General features: G+C 45.6%; 1 long non-coding RNA gene across 1 annotated transcript; it reads left to right on the top strand.

Moving 5' to 3' along the window:
• Nucleotides 1-333: 333 nt before the first annotated feature.
• LOC146188244 (uncharacterized) lies at nucleotides 334-7,366 on the top strand. Its single transcript, XR_014707493.1, has 3 exons — nucleotides 334-490; nucleotides 1,874-1,999; nucleotides 6,578-7,366. It is a non-coding gene; the product is annotated as an uncharacterized LOC146188244 (long non-coding RNA).
• The last annotated feature ends 10,110 nt before the right edge of the window (nucleotides 7,367-17,476 follow it).

The raw sequence follows: 17,476 nt of genomic DNA, 5'->3' as shown, positions 1-17,476 counted from the left end.
GCTATGATATAGTTTGTAGTCGTCGTGCTCGTCTGAACTGCGCATAAATCAGTAATGCCGTCAAGTCTGCATTATATGATGCCAGAGCGAATCGATGCGATAGAAAGCGTTTCCATTAAACAGTTTTTTTTTATTTTCCGCGTGTTTCATCGTTGAATTCTTCTATCAAAAATTTTTTATTAAAAGTTAAATGACCATTAAACATTTTTCTATCATGATGCTTCGGTGAAATTTTAATCAGTGGCTGAACAGACGCAGCAAGCAGCAAGCTCAAAAAGAACGAAACCGAACCTATCCTCAAAAAAATCTGAAATGAGCCAATCCAATCCACCTGACAAGTTGAAGTTTAGTCATGGAAGATGGCTTCACGTTTCCGTGTTCTGCATTTTCTGCGCAGTTACAAATACCTACGGCTGTAATGCACTGCTAGCATTGTTTTTTGCTGTGGCTTGGTGCGGCTGGCACACTTTGTTCACCCGCCGATTCCAAAGTAAGTATTTCACCGAACTTTTGTTTCTTTAGTGGAACTTTTCGATGCACCGATAGTGGTGAGCTTTTGGGCAGCCGAACGGTCGAGTGTTTTAGGCGATACTGACAGGATGGCTCCGCGCCGACTAACTAAAGTGCAGCCTCAAGTCTGAGGGCCATCTTTCTCGGCATTACTGGACGCTGCGCCAGTAAGCCGCGCAACTTCTCTGTCTCTGATAAAGGAGTGCCTGCCCGAGCTTTAAAGGAGTTAATTTGTTAACCATGCGCAACGTGCTGAGTTGTAAAAACTATACGAGAAAACTTTTTCACTCCTCGAGCCTATCGTGCGACATGTCTACACTTGTGAAAACGTCGCGAGATTTTTTTTTTTTTTCTCTTTTTCTTTCTTTCTTTTTTTTTTTTTTTTTAATGGACAGCCGCTGATCTTTCTCTCTCGAGCTTTACGACAACTACAGTTTCTAGAAGGAACGGCTGTAGCTACTAAATAACTAAAGGTTTAGTACTCTCCTTCAGCTTTGACAAACCAGGACAGCACCTTGCGCATGTTGGTTATGCATGTGGGACCGAACCGCGCAGAACCGGACAAGGAGATGAGAGAAAAAAAAAGTCAGCACTTGTCTTTTTCTTGACCTGTTGTTCTGCGCGGTTCTGGCAGGAATTTGACATACCGCCGCCGCCATACATTAGGGCTGTGAGCTCTGGTGCCTGCAACGCCTTCTTTTATGCAAAACAGGCATACTGGGAGGCCATGCAAACCGCGGCCTCAAAAAAAAAAAAAAAAAAAAAAAAAAAAAACGAGTTGAGCAAAAGTGAGATGAAAACAAAATTGTTGTTGCTTTGTCCTTACAGATATTCAAAGGCTCCTCAGAACTTCATTGCATTATTGACAGCGAGATAATGCCAAAGCTACACTAGAGCCATGCAGCACCTTATAGTGCATGATACTGAGCATATGTCTCGCACTGAAAACTCTTACCATGTTTTTAGATTATCATATTAAAGTAGCTTTAAACCCATGCTTGTTAATACAGTGATAGCCATAAATTGAATCTAGGGCATCATGCTCACATACAAGGCTTCTGATAACCGCTGGTCACATGATGTGGGCTATAGCAGAAACCTGCACCTGGTCATCTTACAAGCATTTGTGCAATTGATGCTTTTAATGTGTTGTAAAAGTTTTTGTGTTCTGTTTCTGTATGGGAATGCTTTCCTTATTGAAGGCTAACATTTGGCTTGCTACAGCAAAACCTCTACCTAGTCATCCTAAAAACAGCACCGCAGTTGGTGCTTTTAGTGTGTTGTAAAAGTATTTGTGTTCTGCTTCTGTATGGCAATGCTTTTCTCGTTGAAGACTAGCATGAGGCTTCCAAAAATTTTTCAGATGCCATTTGCTGTAGCCGATTTCGTAAGCCAACAGGAAGCAGCACTTTGAACATGGAAAACTGTCATCCACGGGGGAAAAACAGCAACATCCCTTTGCATTCTCATTTCTTTGGTATGGCTAAAAGTGAGTATTGTATCATTATCTATATTATTAATATTGAATCATGATTGTCAGTGTTGAAGTTGTTTGAGCGTGATGATTTTAAGCACACAGGACATCCCTTCGACATTAAGGTTTTAGCTTGTTTACATGTAGGATGTAGAACTGGTTTCAACAAACTTCATGCAGCAAATTCTTTTTACATTGTCCACCATGTTACTTTTTGTCATTGTCCGTTGAAGTAAATAACCAGTATTTTACGTTTACACAGTCGTCCACTCTTAGCTTGAATGGGAATGTGTGGCATGCAGTTTGCAAAATAGCAATGCATCCGTCACAGCCATGCATCAAGGCTAAGTGGCTTGTGCGTAGAGGGACTAGCTGCTCCAGCTTCACGTCATCTGCCTCTTTGCTCCAGTGTGCAGATGTGCATTGAGGCAAGGTGGTTTATGTGTAGAGAAACCAGGAGCTTCTTTGTCACATCTGGCTGTTTGTTACGGTGTGCAGATGCACATCGAGGCAAAATGGCTGATGTGTAGAGGGACCAGGAGCTGCTGCTTAACGTTCTTCGCCTCTTTACTACAGTGCACAGCCGTGCATTGATGCTAAGTGGCTTGTGCATGGAGGGCCCAGGAGCTGCAGCTTCACGTCTGCCTCTTCGCTCAGGTACGCAGGTGCGTATTGAGGCAAAATGGCTTATGCATAGAGGGACCAGGAGCTGCTGTGTGGCGTAGTCTGTATATTTGCTATGGTGCGTATTGAAGTACAGTGGGGGGGGCTCATGTGTAAAGGTACCATGAGCTGCTGCGTCATGTCGTCTGCCTCTTTACTATGGTGCGCAGGCATGCATCAAGGCAAAGTGGCTTATGCATAGAAGGACCAGGAACTGTTGCTTCACATCTGCTATGATGCGCAGCTGCGTATTGTGGGTGGTGGTGGAAAACATTGCCATCAGATACAAATACAGGAGGTTACTCACTAGCTGACACTGAGGGGGCCTGTCCTGACAAAAACAAGGGGTCCCTAGTTTGGGACCCCAGTGGTGGTAGAGGGACTAGAGGCTGGTACTTCACGCTGTCTGCCTCTTCGCTACGGTGTGCAGCTGCGATGGATGCAGTGGCATCTCAAAAAGTGCTTGCCACGCACTCGCATGTTCAGCCTGAGTGGACGACTGTGTACCTGCTATAGCTTTGTTATTCATAGAATAAACCTAGGCCAAGTTGGATAAATTATAGCTCACCTCAATATGTGGTCAGCAAAGAAAAGCCACTCCAGAAAATCTGATGCATTTACTGTCATAGGATTCTTATTCATATACATGCTACTGACAAGTCAGATTCTTCACCCTCAGAAATGCCAGAAAAATAACCAAGGGTGCATCTGCAATAGTCTAGCTTGCTCTTTCTCTGCAGACTTGAGTCAGATGTGTGTTCCATTGCTGTGGGTGGGACAGGTGTGAATCTTCGATTTTAAGCTTGCAACAAGTATGTTATTGTAGTTTAAAGGCAAAACGGTACTAATCATCGCAGCCCCCCATGGCCTTTATCCCCTTTTAATAGTGTTTTTGACACTGAATTATTAGTTTACTCTGCACTGTTTCTGTCTAGCTAATGTGCGGAGATGTACATATATTTATATGACTTGGAGTTGTCGACTTTGCACTTAGAAACATTGTAGCGTTATCTGATGTGTTGCTTTCATTTCTTTAATGATTTCTGTAAGGGATCGGTGGGTATGCTAGGCACCATTATTAGTCTGCTCTTTTTGGGTCACCTGTTCAATGCCTAGCTGCGTCTCCCACTTGCCCTCGGACAAGAGGCGGAGAGACGCGCACAGAGAGGCAGCTACAGCTGCTACAGTGCTTAACGGAAACGTAGGCAGAGAGGGAAAGAAGTCCCCTCTTCCGAGGACTTTGCTGTCGCACTCGAAGACGCGGGTACAGGCAGTTTGTTCTCGTTGCTGTGTCATGTAGGGGGCTCATTTACGAACAGTATATAACTAAGGGGTCCTTAGTACTAAGCGTACTAAGGGGTCCTTAGTACGCTGACTGGACCCATCACCCGGAGGCAGCACAGCTTTGAAACGAGCACCTCTTTTGGAAGAACTGCTTATCGTTCGAAGAAAAAACACTGTCAGGTTGAAGGGTGTAAGGCCCGCTTCCTTGTTGGGGAGCCCATAAAAGTGACAATTATTCAGTGCAGGCGCGCTGAGTGGGGTCTCGTTGAGGATTCCAACCCTGGATGTCAACAATGGTGGGAGATGGCGGCGTTGAAAAAGGGCAAGTGTGTAACAGTGACGGTATGATGCGGAGCGGGAGGATGTTGGTTGGCTCTTCTGATGTGGTCCGCAATGGTGCTGACTCGGACGCCAATAATTGCAATAATTGCCCTGTAAAAGGAGCCGCCAAGGATGCAAGCTTTGGGCAATGGTTGCGCACGTGGGACACCGTTTTGATGGGTTCTAATTTTTTTTTTTTTCCTAGGGGAGAGAGTTTGGCATGTGACCTAGTGAGCCAATCATTTCGAGGTCCATTCTCTAAATTCTGTTTGTTGTGAAACGAATTTGTTGTCCCTTTTGCATTGCTTGTATTAGGGAGAGGGTGAAGAACTTATGAAAGTGGAAAGACATGCCAAAATGTTTGTTAGCCAGTCATGTGTGAGTTCGTTGTCATTGGGGATGAGAAATGTGGGCGGAGTCCCGAAGTTAATGAAACGGCCCCGCAGCCTGGAGAACTCGTTCTGAGCTAAATTTTGATCTCTTTCCTCTTCGGCATAGATCATGGTCATTGTTTCACCTGTTGTAAATACGTACATTCATGTATAAATTTTTCAATTCATCTTCCTCTCCGTGTGCAAGTTGTTGTGGCCAGATGCAGTAAATTCACTATTTTCATTTCTATATAACGTGCCTTTCTGAAGATGGTGAGCTCTTTTGTCCAATCCTGTAAGAAAGCAGCAAAGCGCTCCCAAATCTTCCACAAAACTGTGTGATATCTTTAATACTAACTGCGGCTTGGTGGCACTCAAAACATGTAGTTGAGGTAGATTTCTTTCCCCCCCCCCCTCTTTTTGTTCGTTCAAATAAGGACCAGCGGACACTAACTCTTGCTTTTGTAATGCCCTAGGCCCCGCCTTAAGGCAGTACTCCAATGTCAATTCCATTTTTATAGCTATGGCTGTCCAACAGCACTAATGTCTTTTATACACTTCTTTTACTAATCTCTTACCCAAGTGGTGGCTTATACTGCAGGGGTGAAAGTCTCTGGACAGTATGTGTAGATTTTGGACTAGAATCGCGATGTAAACGAATTGTGACCTTATTTCTCTTGCACACATGAAAGAACTAATGTTCAACTTTCACATCGACAAGTATGGTCCGAGTTTCCTGGTCGATGTGAAAGTTATGTGCTTTGATTGCAGTTTGTGTACTCCACACACTTGTCCCCGATATTACATAGGGGCAAATTAGGCGCCTTTACAGGGGCAGTTTCTTTGGCGCCCACTACCTTCCCCATAAATAAGCTACAGTGTTTCTTGTGAACAGCTGGCTGCATTTATAAATACCATTATTTTTTTTGTAATTTGTTGTGCGTAGTTGAGAAATCCATGACATACATGCACAGCTGGTTGCCAGAATTGTGCAGCCATATTTCAGTAACTAACATCCATGCTGCATGCTGCCGGTAATACATCAGGAGCTTGTGGTTGTCAGCTTTTTGTGTTTTGTGTGACTATAAGCCTTGCTATTGTAATGTCACATATAGCGCTGTGGGTAAACAAATAACTTTACTTTTAACTTTACTTTTAACTCTTGTAGAAGCATGAACACTGCGCAATCACTGCGGCGGGCTATGCTTCCACATTGGGCTTTAGCCACATGTCAAATGTCTATCTTTATTCTGCTGCAGCAGCTTGCATGTTATCAGATAAGTTACTTCGTCGCAGCTGCTCTAAGGAGACGCTTTCTAGACGCTTGTAGCCTAGATGTTGATGTCGATATACCCCCGACACGCCCAGGGAATGTCTTCGGTAGAGGGCACATGGAAACCAGCGAAATGTGCAGTTTATAGAACAAAAAGGTAACAATTTTAAATGATGTTATTATTGATCACTTCTTTTCAGAGCAGGAACAATGACTTTAGAAATCTGCCTGTTAAACCGCTCAAAATGCAGGTTTCTGCCGCCAATGCGTACCTGTGTAATACTGCAATGCTCTGGCTGTGCTTTATGTTCATATACAGCATCCTTTATGCTTAGTTTCTCTGCATGTGCACTCCATTTCTTGGGCATTGCTGAGGGCGCATAGCAGCAAGCATAACATGCCATGTTTGGTCAGAGTGGCATGTTCAAAAAGACGACATAAAAACATTAAATACTGAATGCCAGGTTCTGGTCAAACTACGTTTGTATCTTTTGTTATTCTGCATGGGTTTTGCTGTAGTTATATGACCTTTCTATATAGTATGTGACAGTTCTGAATGGAGATGCATGCGTACAGTGCCACCTGGAAAAAGCAATTGAGAGAAACTGGCAGTTGCCCTTGGAGATGTGTAATCAAAGTTCAGCACAGATAACTTGAATTTCATTTCCCCTTCTATTGCAGGAGGAGCCCAGCCTGCTCTTTCCATCTTAGGCCTGAAAGACCAGCAACAGCTGATCGAGCAAATGCACAGGATAGTAACTGCTCCTGGAATCCCGGCCTGCGGAGGCCGCCCACAGAGAACTCGATCATCTCCTCGCTAATTCCGAAATATTAGGTTTCAATAAATACGTTTTCCTCCACCACCTCCCCAAGGGAAGAGCTGTCACGGCCAAGGATAATTAAAAAAAAAATTATTCAAGCAGATTCTTAATACTCCAGTTGGCCTGCATTTTACCATGCCATTCCTTAACATCGATATTTGTTTAGTGTAGACTATTTATGCATGCAGTTTTTCAATAAAGCCAAAAAAATGCTTTTTTTACAACCTCGCATGCTGGTTAGCATGTTTTCAGGAATGGTGCATTTGTGTAAAGCTCAGCTAGCATATGTGCCTCTTTGATGGAAGTTTTAATTGCACACTACTGTTCAGTGCTTTGTGTGTGAAAGTAAAGCAGACAACAGGAAACTTGAACCTGTTGCATATTCTATTGTCTGCTTTACTCTCACGACAAAGGCATTGAGCACTAGTATGTGACTGAAATTTCCATGGCACATGCTTGCTGAGCTTTACACGAATGTTATTGGCAAGTTTTTACACCAATAGCGGGCCCTGCAAGCATGTTCCGGGAAAAGTCCGAATGTCCGCCTCCGGCTGCCCGTCGGACGTCCGTGGGACGCGATCCGGATCCACGAACGATAGTCCGACGGACGTCCGCTGTACGTATATCGAACATAACCGGACTTCCGTCGGATGTCCGAAGGTCCAAAAAAGGACGTCCGTCGGACGTCTATGGCCGTCTGGGGACTTTCGTGATTAGTCGGATGGAGTAGAATTTATGTCGTTCGTTCCTTTTCGGAAGGTTCCTTAAACCATTCCTGTTATGTAGTTCGGCGTAGAGAAGACCAGGAGGCGTACTTGAAGGTGATGATGGTAGAGCATATATTTACAGCATGACATATATATATATATACAGAGTAAAACTGGAACATGAAATGAATTTACAAAAACAACACTCTGCGCTACTTTACTCTTCGACCTAACTGGTTAGAGCCTAAGCAGAACAGCCGCGTTACACGCCTACGCATGGAGCCCCAGCTCAGACTGGACTGAACTCTCTTGGATCACGTCTCATTTTACACATTCACAAAACAAAGAAATAGGGGCGGTCATTTTCAGAGGCCAGCTCCACACATCAACTGTCGAATAGGAAATAGGCTATATTGGTACAGCCCCATGGGTTGGCCTTAGCCTCTAACCCAGGGCCCCACTAGCAATACAAATTACAAACAAACAAAGCACAGCGAAACTCTTTCCCCTGTGAGGGTGTCGAGTGTCGAACCCTCTCCTCTCGTGAGACTTTCTTCCCACTTGTCTCCCGCACACCATCGCCTCATCCACGCTGACGCTGATGGCTGAATCCTTTCCACAGTGCATTGCCCCGCGCCACCTGTGTTTACCACTACGAGCAAGGACATAGAAAGGGAAAGATCAACCAGCGCCATTCCGCAGGTGGGGGTATTAAAGGGGAGCTTCTGGTTTGCCCTCTCTGAGCACAATACCCGAGTCAACTCCTGAATGCTTCTTCGGGCGCTCTTTTGTCGCATCTGCAGACAGGATAAAATTCTTTTCGCACTGCTCAAAGTTGCAGTGTAAAAAAAAAGGCCGAAGGGTCATTGGGTGCCATACATGCGTGCACCTGGCAGCACGTTCCGCCACGCATGTTCTCATGAATGACCTTCGGGCTAAAACGGTCCCGCAAATCTTGCGCCGACGGTCCGGTCGGCTCCCCCCCACCCGCGGCACGCTTGTAGAAGGGGAACCGTTTTTACAATAGCAGAAGCAGACAGTCGGGTGACGGCGCCGTGCAGAGACGCGCACCTGCAAGTGATCATCCTTGGGCGCGGCCCTACAGATGGTTTACTCACTTCCCTACCTCTACCTCACGAATACGGGAGAGGAGAAGGTAGATGCACTAACAAGACAGGTGACAGCAGTGAGGCCAGATGAGGAATTAAAATCAAACTGTTTATTAATACTAAAAGGAGATTCGGTCGATCTGCAGAGGGTCGCCTGGCTGGATATTGGTGCGTCTTCGTACGCGTGTGCGCTTGCTTCGTCTCGTCTCGGCTCCGAATGCCTCTCCCCAAAGTTCGAGGGGAGACATAACACAGGCGGGGTTGGCGGGTCGCGAAGTCTCCGCGCGGTCGTAACGGAAGTTACGAACCCAAACTCACAACTTCATCAACCACCACAGCCCACCTTGAGGACCGCAGCAAGGACCCTGAAGACCACAACCAATATCCGCGAGGGAGGCCACGGACCAAAGAGCAGACCCCGGAAAGGAGACGCACCCGCTCCCACTTCTCAAACAGAATGCGATCTAACTCGAGGTGACGAGACGCAGCGGGGAGCCGAGAACGCCAGGAAGAGGAACAGCGGCAGCACCACGGGAGCACCAAAAACAAGACGTCCACGGGCCAGCCTCCCGATTCCAGAGACCAGTCCCAGCTGTCCATCACCCGAGCCACGGATACAAAGGTGAGCTGGGCAGAATGGCCTCCCCTCCCCACTTCCTCACCTCCCTCACAGAAAGACATTATACAGTCACTCAGACAGGAGAACAAACAACTACAAGCAATGGTGACTACACTCACCGCCTCAATGCCATAGAGCACAACATGCGCACAAACACAAGCCCGAACCCACAACCCAATTCCGGAGCTCTAAACGCACCCGCAACCCAACCCGTCCTAGGGGAGATATACCAGCAAATTATTCAGGAGCTCAGAGCTTTCAGAGTATGTAGAACATAAACGACTGAAACACGCGAAGGCATAGTAAACACCAAACACTACATGGAAACCGCAATTGCAGCTATCCGTGACGAACTGCCTGAGAAAAAACACACATCTCGACTCATTAGACCTGTGATCTAGGATGATGCATCAGAGAGTGAGCAAACATGTCAGCCGATTCAAGAGTAACGCTGTGGCAGTTGAACTGCCGGGGATTCAAGCGGAAACAAGCAGCCTTTAGCATGTACATCACGCAAGCAAAAGAGCCCCCGGCAGTGATCTTGCTGCAAGAACCACTTGTAACAGGGTTGAAGGTAATAAGTTACAAAGCGTACCAGCACGACAAATTCTCTGCCATACTAGTTCACAAATCATACACAGCCGTATTGCACGAAGAGATAATCTAGGACATATCACATTGCTACATCACTCTCCTGCCGCTGAGAGGTGAGGAAGCCATACACATATTAAACGTCTACAGCCCACCTAAATACCGACACGCTAGGCTAGGCCATCTCGTTAAAAGGTTCCTAGCGCTGGCGACCAAAGCTCCGTGCGCGATTGGGGGGGGGGGGGGGGGACTTCAACGCCCCGCACCCTTTGTGGGGATACCCGAAGGCAACACCCAAGGGTCGAAAATTCGCCGAAATAATTACCCAAGAGAGACTCACGCTTCTAACAGACCCTGCGTTCACAACCAGATTGGGCAACAGCGTCTATCTACAGCGTCTCCCGAGATACCTGCCCAGACCTTGTGCTTGCAAAAAGCGCAGCTAATCCAAATTGGAGCAATACGGACCAGCACCTGGGTAGCGACCACTATATCCTCGCCACCAGCCTGACTACCGGCAGATACAAAAAGAAGATCGGAACTGCGCGACTCACGGACTGGGACAAATGGGGGGAATCCCGCCCCCCTTCGAGCAGTCCTATCGCCAACATAGACGACTGGACTCGGGACATCACGAACAGCGTAACTAAGTTCACAAAAAAAAGGTCCAAACAAACGAAGACGGTCCAGCGGTCGACCCACATCTCCTACATCTGTGGGAGGCGCGGCGTTCTCTCACTAAGATATGGAGAAAACAGCGACATAATGGCAAGTTATGGCTCCGCATTGAGCAGATCAACACCCAAGCTGATAATTACGCGTGTACCCTTGCCCGACCGAACTGGAATTCGCTCTGCGACAATATCCAAGGCAATCTCGGAGTGTGTAAAACGTGGCACTTATTAAGGTCACTCATCGACCCTAGCAAAAGCAAATCCGAAACTTGTGATCGGATGAACAAGATAATTCACTCTACACCGGGAACCAACGAAGAAATTCTAAATCAGTTGCAGGACAGGTACTTATGCGTAAGTCCGCACATACCTCATCATGAGTATACTGGCCTACCGAACGATGCCCTTGACGCCCCAGTTACGGAGGCAGAGGTCAGGGCCGAACTCGCTGGGATGAGGAAAAACACCGCTGCAGGGCCAGACAAGGTGACGGCCCAGCTTCTATACAATCTCCCCGACGACCAGATTACATCATTAGTCCAATATTTCAACCAGAAGCACTGGGATACAGGACAACTGCAATCATCCTGGAAGATGGCTGACATACGCTTCATACCAAAACCCAACAAACCCTTGCTATTAGACAACCTCCGCCCGATTTCCCTAACGTCATGCTTGGGAAAACTCTTTGAAAGTGTCATCACCACCCGGCTTACCCGGTACTTGGAGAGCAATAACCTGCTGCCGCCAATGCAGTTCGGATTCCGGCAGCATCTGTCAACGCAAGACATTCTACTATACATATATATACAAAGACCTTCTCGGGAAACCTCCAAAAACCCAAGCCAGGGCCATTTTAGCACTTGATCCAAAAGGCGCATTTGACATTTTCCACTCCAGCATTCTGCGCAGCCTAGTAGATGTCAACTGCGGTCCCAAGACCTACAACTACATCAAAGATTTCCTTATATCGAGACAAGCTATCCTCAATCTGGGATCCTCCCGATCACAGCCCATCACACTTGGCCCGCGAGGAACCCCACAGGGGGCGGTCTTTTCACCCCTGCTATTCAACCTGGCGATGAAGGATCTACCATCCTAGCTTCAGAAAATTGAAGGCATACAACACGCCATCTACGCAGATGACATTACGATCTGGTGCCGCACTGGGAACGACGCAGAGGTTTAACAACGTCTTCAAGCTGCAGCCGACGTGGTCCACCAGTGAGCAAAATGTCTAGGTCTGCAATGCTCCCCAGAAAAGTCGGAACTGCTCATACTCAAGAACCCAAGACAACCTCTAGCTCAAAACATCTCAGTCAGCATCGATCGAGACGAAATCCCCAAGCCATCCGAAATTCTGGGCCAGTACATACCACAAAGCCGCAAAAACACCACGACCGTCAACAAACTCGCAACAACAACGCAGCAGATAACAAGTATGCTCAGCCGCATTTGCAACAAGCACCACGGCTTAAAAGAAAGGGACGCAATTCGCCTTGTACAAGCTTTTGTTGTCTCACGAATAATGTACGGGACTGCCTACCTACTTCACTTCGCAAGAAATCGCAAAGCTAGAGTCACTAATACGGGCGGCCTATAAAACGGCACTTGGTCTGCTGAAGACCTCATCAACATCGCGCCTCATGTCTCTCGGCATCCACAATACACTCCAAGAAATCTGGGAGGCGCAACGACTGTCACAGCTCAACCGCCTAGTCATCACTCGAACAGGCCAAATCCTTCTTAACAAGATACACCTCAAAGTACCCTACACAGTGGACCAAAGGACGGAACTTCCTCTATCAATCCTCAAGAACATCTATGTCCATCAAATGCCCAAAAACATGCATCCGACATTTAACGCAGAGCGAAGAAACGCCAGAGCTGAAAGCCTTCGCAAGAAATGGGATGGCCACCCGGACATGCTCTACGTGGATGCAGCCGGTCCATTCCAAAGGCGGATGACCATCGCCATAACGAATCCCGAGGGCAAATTAGTCAACTGCGGATCAGTCCGCACATCCAACCCCACTTACGGCAGAGGAGGCAGCCATTGCACTAGCGCTGGCTACCAACCCAAACGCTATTGTACTCCCGACTCCCAAAATTCGTGCAGGAATATTACGAGCGGACTCATCCATCAATCATGTCTGACACTATTAACAAAACACCCTCTTAATCGGGCCTCAATCATATCCCCTTCAGTGAAGTGCAGGAAAAATACTCTGTGTGCTTTTTTTAAGAAAGGATAGTCCGAGAACAAAACTAAAGCAAATAAATTTTTTTTTTGCTTCTTGCTGAAGTTTGGCCCGTGTACACATATGTGTACACTGTGACTCAGTCAGTATAAACAAGACAAGATTGCATTTCGTTTCTCAGGCAAAGGTTTTGTTTATTTCAGATCAAAATGAGATTCTAAAACAAAAATTAAAGCTCACTTGTTGTGGAATGCATAGAAACAGTCATTTGTCGCTGAAAAACACAAAAACACGTTACATTTCCGGCATCGGACTCTCGTCCTTGACTTGCAGCCTTCCAGCTTGCAACGCTGAGCGAAACTAGTGCCTGTGTGTGTGCTGACCAGTCATGCATTCCATCATACCGTACAGAATTTACGGGCCGAGGCTCAGCATTGTGAACCTTCCTTGGAGGCTCCTTTGCATCATTACTCGGGCGACCACGTTTCTTGCACCATTCTTGTTGCACATGATTAATGTCATTCTAACATCATTCTGAAAGGCCAGTAAGTCTAGAATTTTTCTACGTGGTACGCAGTTGTCATTCGCACCAATCAGGTATTCTTGCCAACTATTTACCAGTGCGAATGAAATGAAATGAGAAATGACGCGTACTGGCCACTTTTTGGTTCGTTGTTTAGTGGGTACAACGAGATAAAAAAATCCATTTTGTCCACTCCGCCCATAGATTCGTTGTATTGGCTGATAATTTCAGGGCACGGTATGTCAATATGCTGCTTCAACGACTCGCTCCACCGTTTCACGCTTGTTGGCTCCCCAACGCCCACAAATGTCGACGCAACATTCACGATGCCATTGTCCTGTCACCTGACAACAGTAATGTCACCACTTTTGGTAACCCGGGAATCCATACTGCCGCGTCCCTCTTTCTTCAGTGCTTTATCCGACTTCAGTGGACATCCTTGAAGTCTATTGCTTCGAATGGTGCCAATTGCCCAAATACCTATTTCTTTCAACTCTTCAAGAAGTGGTATCGATGTGAAAGAGTTGTCGAAGTAACATTTAAAGCTCTTTAGTTTTGGCAGGTGCTCAGTCAACCTGATAACAATGAAACCACCAAGCCCTAGCTAGGTGCTTGTGCTCCACGGATGTGCCAGTGCCCTTACCTTGATAAAATTCAGTCATGTGCGACACCACTGGAGCTGCATCGAAGAAACACTTTGACTCTTCGGGATTAGGTTTGTTGCGGACAAGCTGTTTAGCTGCAACTCTCCCTGTAAAGGGAATCATTTGCTCATCGATGCTATTTTTTTCAGTAGCAGGTAATTCCAGGCACCTCTTTCTGACGGCATCAAGTAGCGGTCGTACTTTCCAGAACCTTGGTTCCAGTGTGATTCGTGTCTGGCTCTGTGACATGCAATGCAGACCAGAGTCTGAAAAATCTATTTAGGGTCATTGCTTCCGCCACACTAGCAGTTCTTGTTGCAGGGCTCCAATACATTCTGATGCGTGGGAATTTTAGTATCTCCATTATTAGCAACATTCCGAAGAACGTTTTGACCTCTTCTGGTCTTGTTCCGAGAATGGTTCCTGAACTCTGAAGTGCGTAGATGTTGGTGCAACGTGCAATTTCTTCAAACAGTTCATTTGTGAAGTACCTGAAGAATTACAGAGATGGTTTAGTCACAACACGAAATCATAGTTTGGGGAGTGAAATGTGGTGTCAGGCGGCTGAAATTGCGCAGTCGTCCAAACAGCATTCCTTTTTTGTCGGCCGACGGGTTCTTGTTGGTCATCGGGGTCCAGCAGAGGAGGAGGCTGCACTGCTCCGGACGGACCAGCTCCACTGTCTGTTATGACCGCCTGCCAAACAAAATTTATTTTATAATTTCTGAAGCAAACCAGACAAAATCATATTCACTGCCATTCCGCCACTCACAGATTGATTTTGATGCTCTTCTTCTTCCTCGTCATCGGAAAGGCCAATATCCGATGTGTTTCCATCGGAAATTCTAGACAGCAGACGTTGTTGTTGTTGTTCTCCTCTAATGTGATGGCACATACCCACACAGGGGGATCGACCAAGAATTGGGGTGCAGAGATATTAGGTTTTGAGATGTATAACTACATCGGAAAAAAAAGTAATAAATGCTAGTGAATAGAAAAGGAAATGTAAATATGATAAACCAAGCAGTAAGAGAATAGTAAGATTTATATGTACAGATTAAAACTTCAAAGCATATTAGCCAGGTAGACGTTTTGTTTCTATTAAGAAGTTTTGAATGGCGTTGAAAACATACCTGTGGCTGTACCCAAGCATGGTGGAACCGAACGATAATAAAATTTGGCTGCTCAAATTAAGACCCAGCTGTTGTAACGGCTTCTCTAAGTACCGCTTTCTCATCATGGTAAAACGGCGGCAAAATATCAAGAAATGGTCTATTGTTTCCGGTTCCCCGCAGAATGCGCAGACAGGAGAAAGCGCCAAACCAGACCTGTGCATATAGAAATTTAGGGGCGGAATACGACAGCGTAGCCTTGTTAGAGAGACCTCAGTCTGCCTTGATTGACATGATTTTTTATTCCAGGAATACTTGAGGTGCAGGTAGTCATCCGAGGATAAAATAGATCCAGACTGCGTGCTTAATAAGGCACGCCGCCGAAATCGTGCTGCTGTTATGTACGCTGTTGCCGGGAGGATGGGCAATACAGGGCCGTTCAGAGAATCTTTGGCTAGTCTGTCTGCAATCTCATTGGCTGTCACATTGCTGTGTCCTGGTACCCACACTATATGTATGAGCCTCAAATGCGAGGGGAGCAATGAAAGAAAGGTGTTTAAAATTTGCGAGTCCATATTCGAAGAAAGCGACAATCACAAAGAATAAGAGTCTGTAATTACAGCCACTGTTGAGTATGTTGGGTCTAGTTTGCGCAGAGCAAGCACCACCGCCAGCAACTCCGCCTGGAAAATTGGAGTAAAATCCGGAAGACGGACTGAAAAAGCCCAGTCTAAAAGCGGACAGTATATTCCAACGCCGGCTTTTTCATTAAATTGAGAAGCATCCGTTGCTATCGTTATGCTAACGGGAAGACTTTGTAAATGATCTTCTGATAATCCATTTAAAATGTGAGGTGCTAAGTGTTTCGCATTATTTGGGAAAATGTCATCATATATATAATTCGAACCGACGATGCACTTACTTTTGTTGGAAGGATGTTAGAAAGGACTACGTGCAAAGGTTGTAACAGATTTTGCACTAGAATTACCTGCGGGGTATGAAACCGAGGCCATACGACTCCAAAAAAGGAGTCTGGCTCGCAACAAAAAATTGATATGGAGCGGTGGAATTGTGATTCATATATTTTCAGATACGTCTGGACAGTCAAGAATTGTAATCTAGTTAATAACGGTGGTATTCGGGCTTCAAGGTATAATACATTATTAGCCACGAATTTGGGGAGCCCAAGGCATAATCTAAGCGCTTCCCGCTCTAAAAGAACAAGCGGACGAATTTTGTAAGCAGGTGAACCAGAAAATAACACAGATCCAAATTCTACAATTGGGCGGACATACATAACATAAATCATTAAATGTGCGTCTCGCCGCATCCCAGACCTTGGACTGCTTAACCTGCGCAACATACCCACAGCACGTGCCCCCTTCGCTGCAACATGTTCAATGTGATCCCTCCATGCCAGATGGTCATCGTAAATCACCCCTAGATATTTCGAAGACTTAACTTGAGGAATCATTTCCTGCTTAAATGTTAGAGCAAGAGTTACCGGATCCTGAATTTGGAAAACAAGGAACGCGCACTTTTTAACATTTAATTTAAATCTTAAGTCATCTAACCAATTTTGAAGGGAGCTTAGGTACGATTGCAGGCGCCTGTTGAGGGATTGAATGTCAGGTGCAGCCGTAAAGAATGCGATGTCATCCGCATATACATACGTGCGGATCTCCTGATGAGTGGGAATTGAACTCATTAAAATGTTAAAGAGCACGGGCGAGAGAACTGCCCCTTGAGGGACACTTCTGGTTTGTTGATATTTGCTAGAATGTACTCCATTCAATGAACAGTAAAATTGTCTGTTTTGTAGGAATGTATAGATATCCAATCAATTAAGTATTGTGGAAAACATAGCGATTCTAATCTGTGCAATAAAATTCGGGGCTCTACACTATCATAAGCCTTCTCTATATCTAGAGTCACCAATGCAGCATGCATTTTTTTGCGCCGCGCAAGAAGAATTCGACTCCCAAGGCCGGTATGTGCATTCCATATTGAAAATTTTGCTCGAAATCCGATTAGACAGGGACTAAGAATATGTTTTTGTTCGACGAACTCGGTAACACGTTTGAGTACGACCCTTTCAATTAATTTTACCAAGTTTGATGTTGAAGATATTGGTCTGATATTTTCCAAAGTATAGCCACCACCATTGTGTTTCCGTAAAGGAATCACTTTGGCTAGTTTCCAGTCACCAGGTATCCAAGAATGAATAATTGAGTAATTTACCAATTCTAACAAGGAATTTGGAGACACTTCAAAGAGGATTTTTAACATTTTTGACGTTACTCCGTCAGGGCCAGGCGCAGCAGTTGGCAACGTCATTATAATCGAAGAAAGCTGAGAAAAAGTAATTTTAGGAACATCCTTAACCGTATATACTGGGCCTACTAACGTAGGGTATTTGGGAAGTGTTGACAAAAAACGCTTTTCTAAACCTTTAGCGATGTTTTCTACTGTTCTAAAAGCTTCTTTAGGAGTCGAAACACATGAGGGTAAATTTTCTGAGACAGGAATCTTTTTCCGCGATTTTAAAAACCTGAAAAGTGCACGTTGGTTATTAGATT

This window comes from Amblyomma maculatum, chromosome 5 (genome assembly GCF_055883805.1).
Source record: "Amblyomma maculatum isolate TAMU_Amacu chromosome 5, ASM5588380v1, whole genome shotgun sequence".
NCBI classification, from domain to species: Eukaryota; Metazoa; Arthropoda; class Arachnida; order Ixodida; family Ixodidae; genus Amblyomma; species Amblyomma maculatum.
Note: the sequence above shows the minus strand (reverse complement) of the source record. Positions and strands in the feature narration are given on the sequence as shown.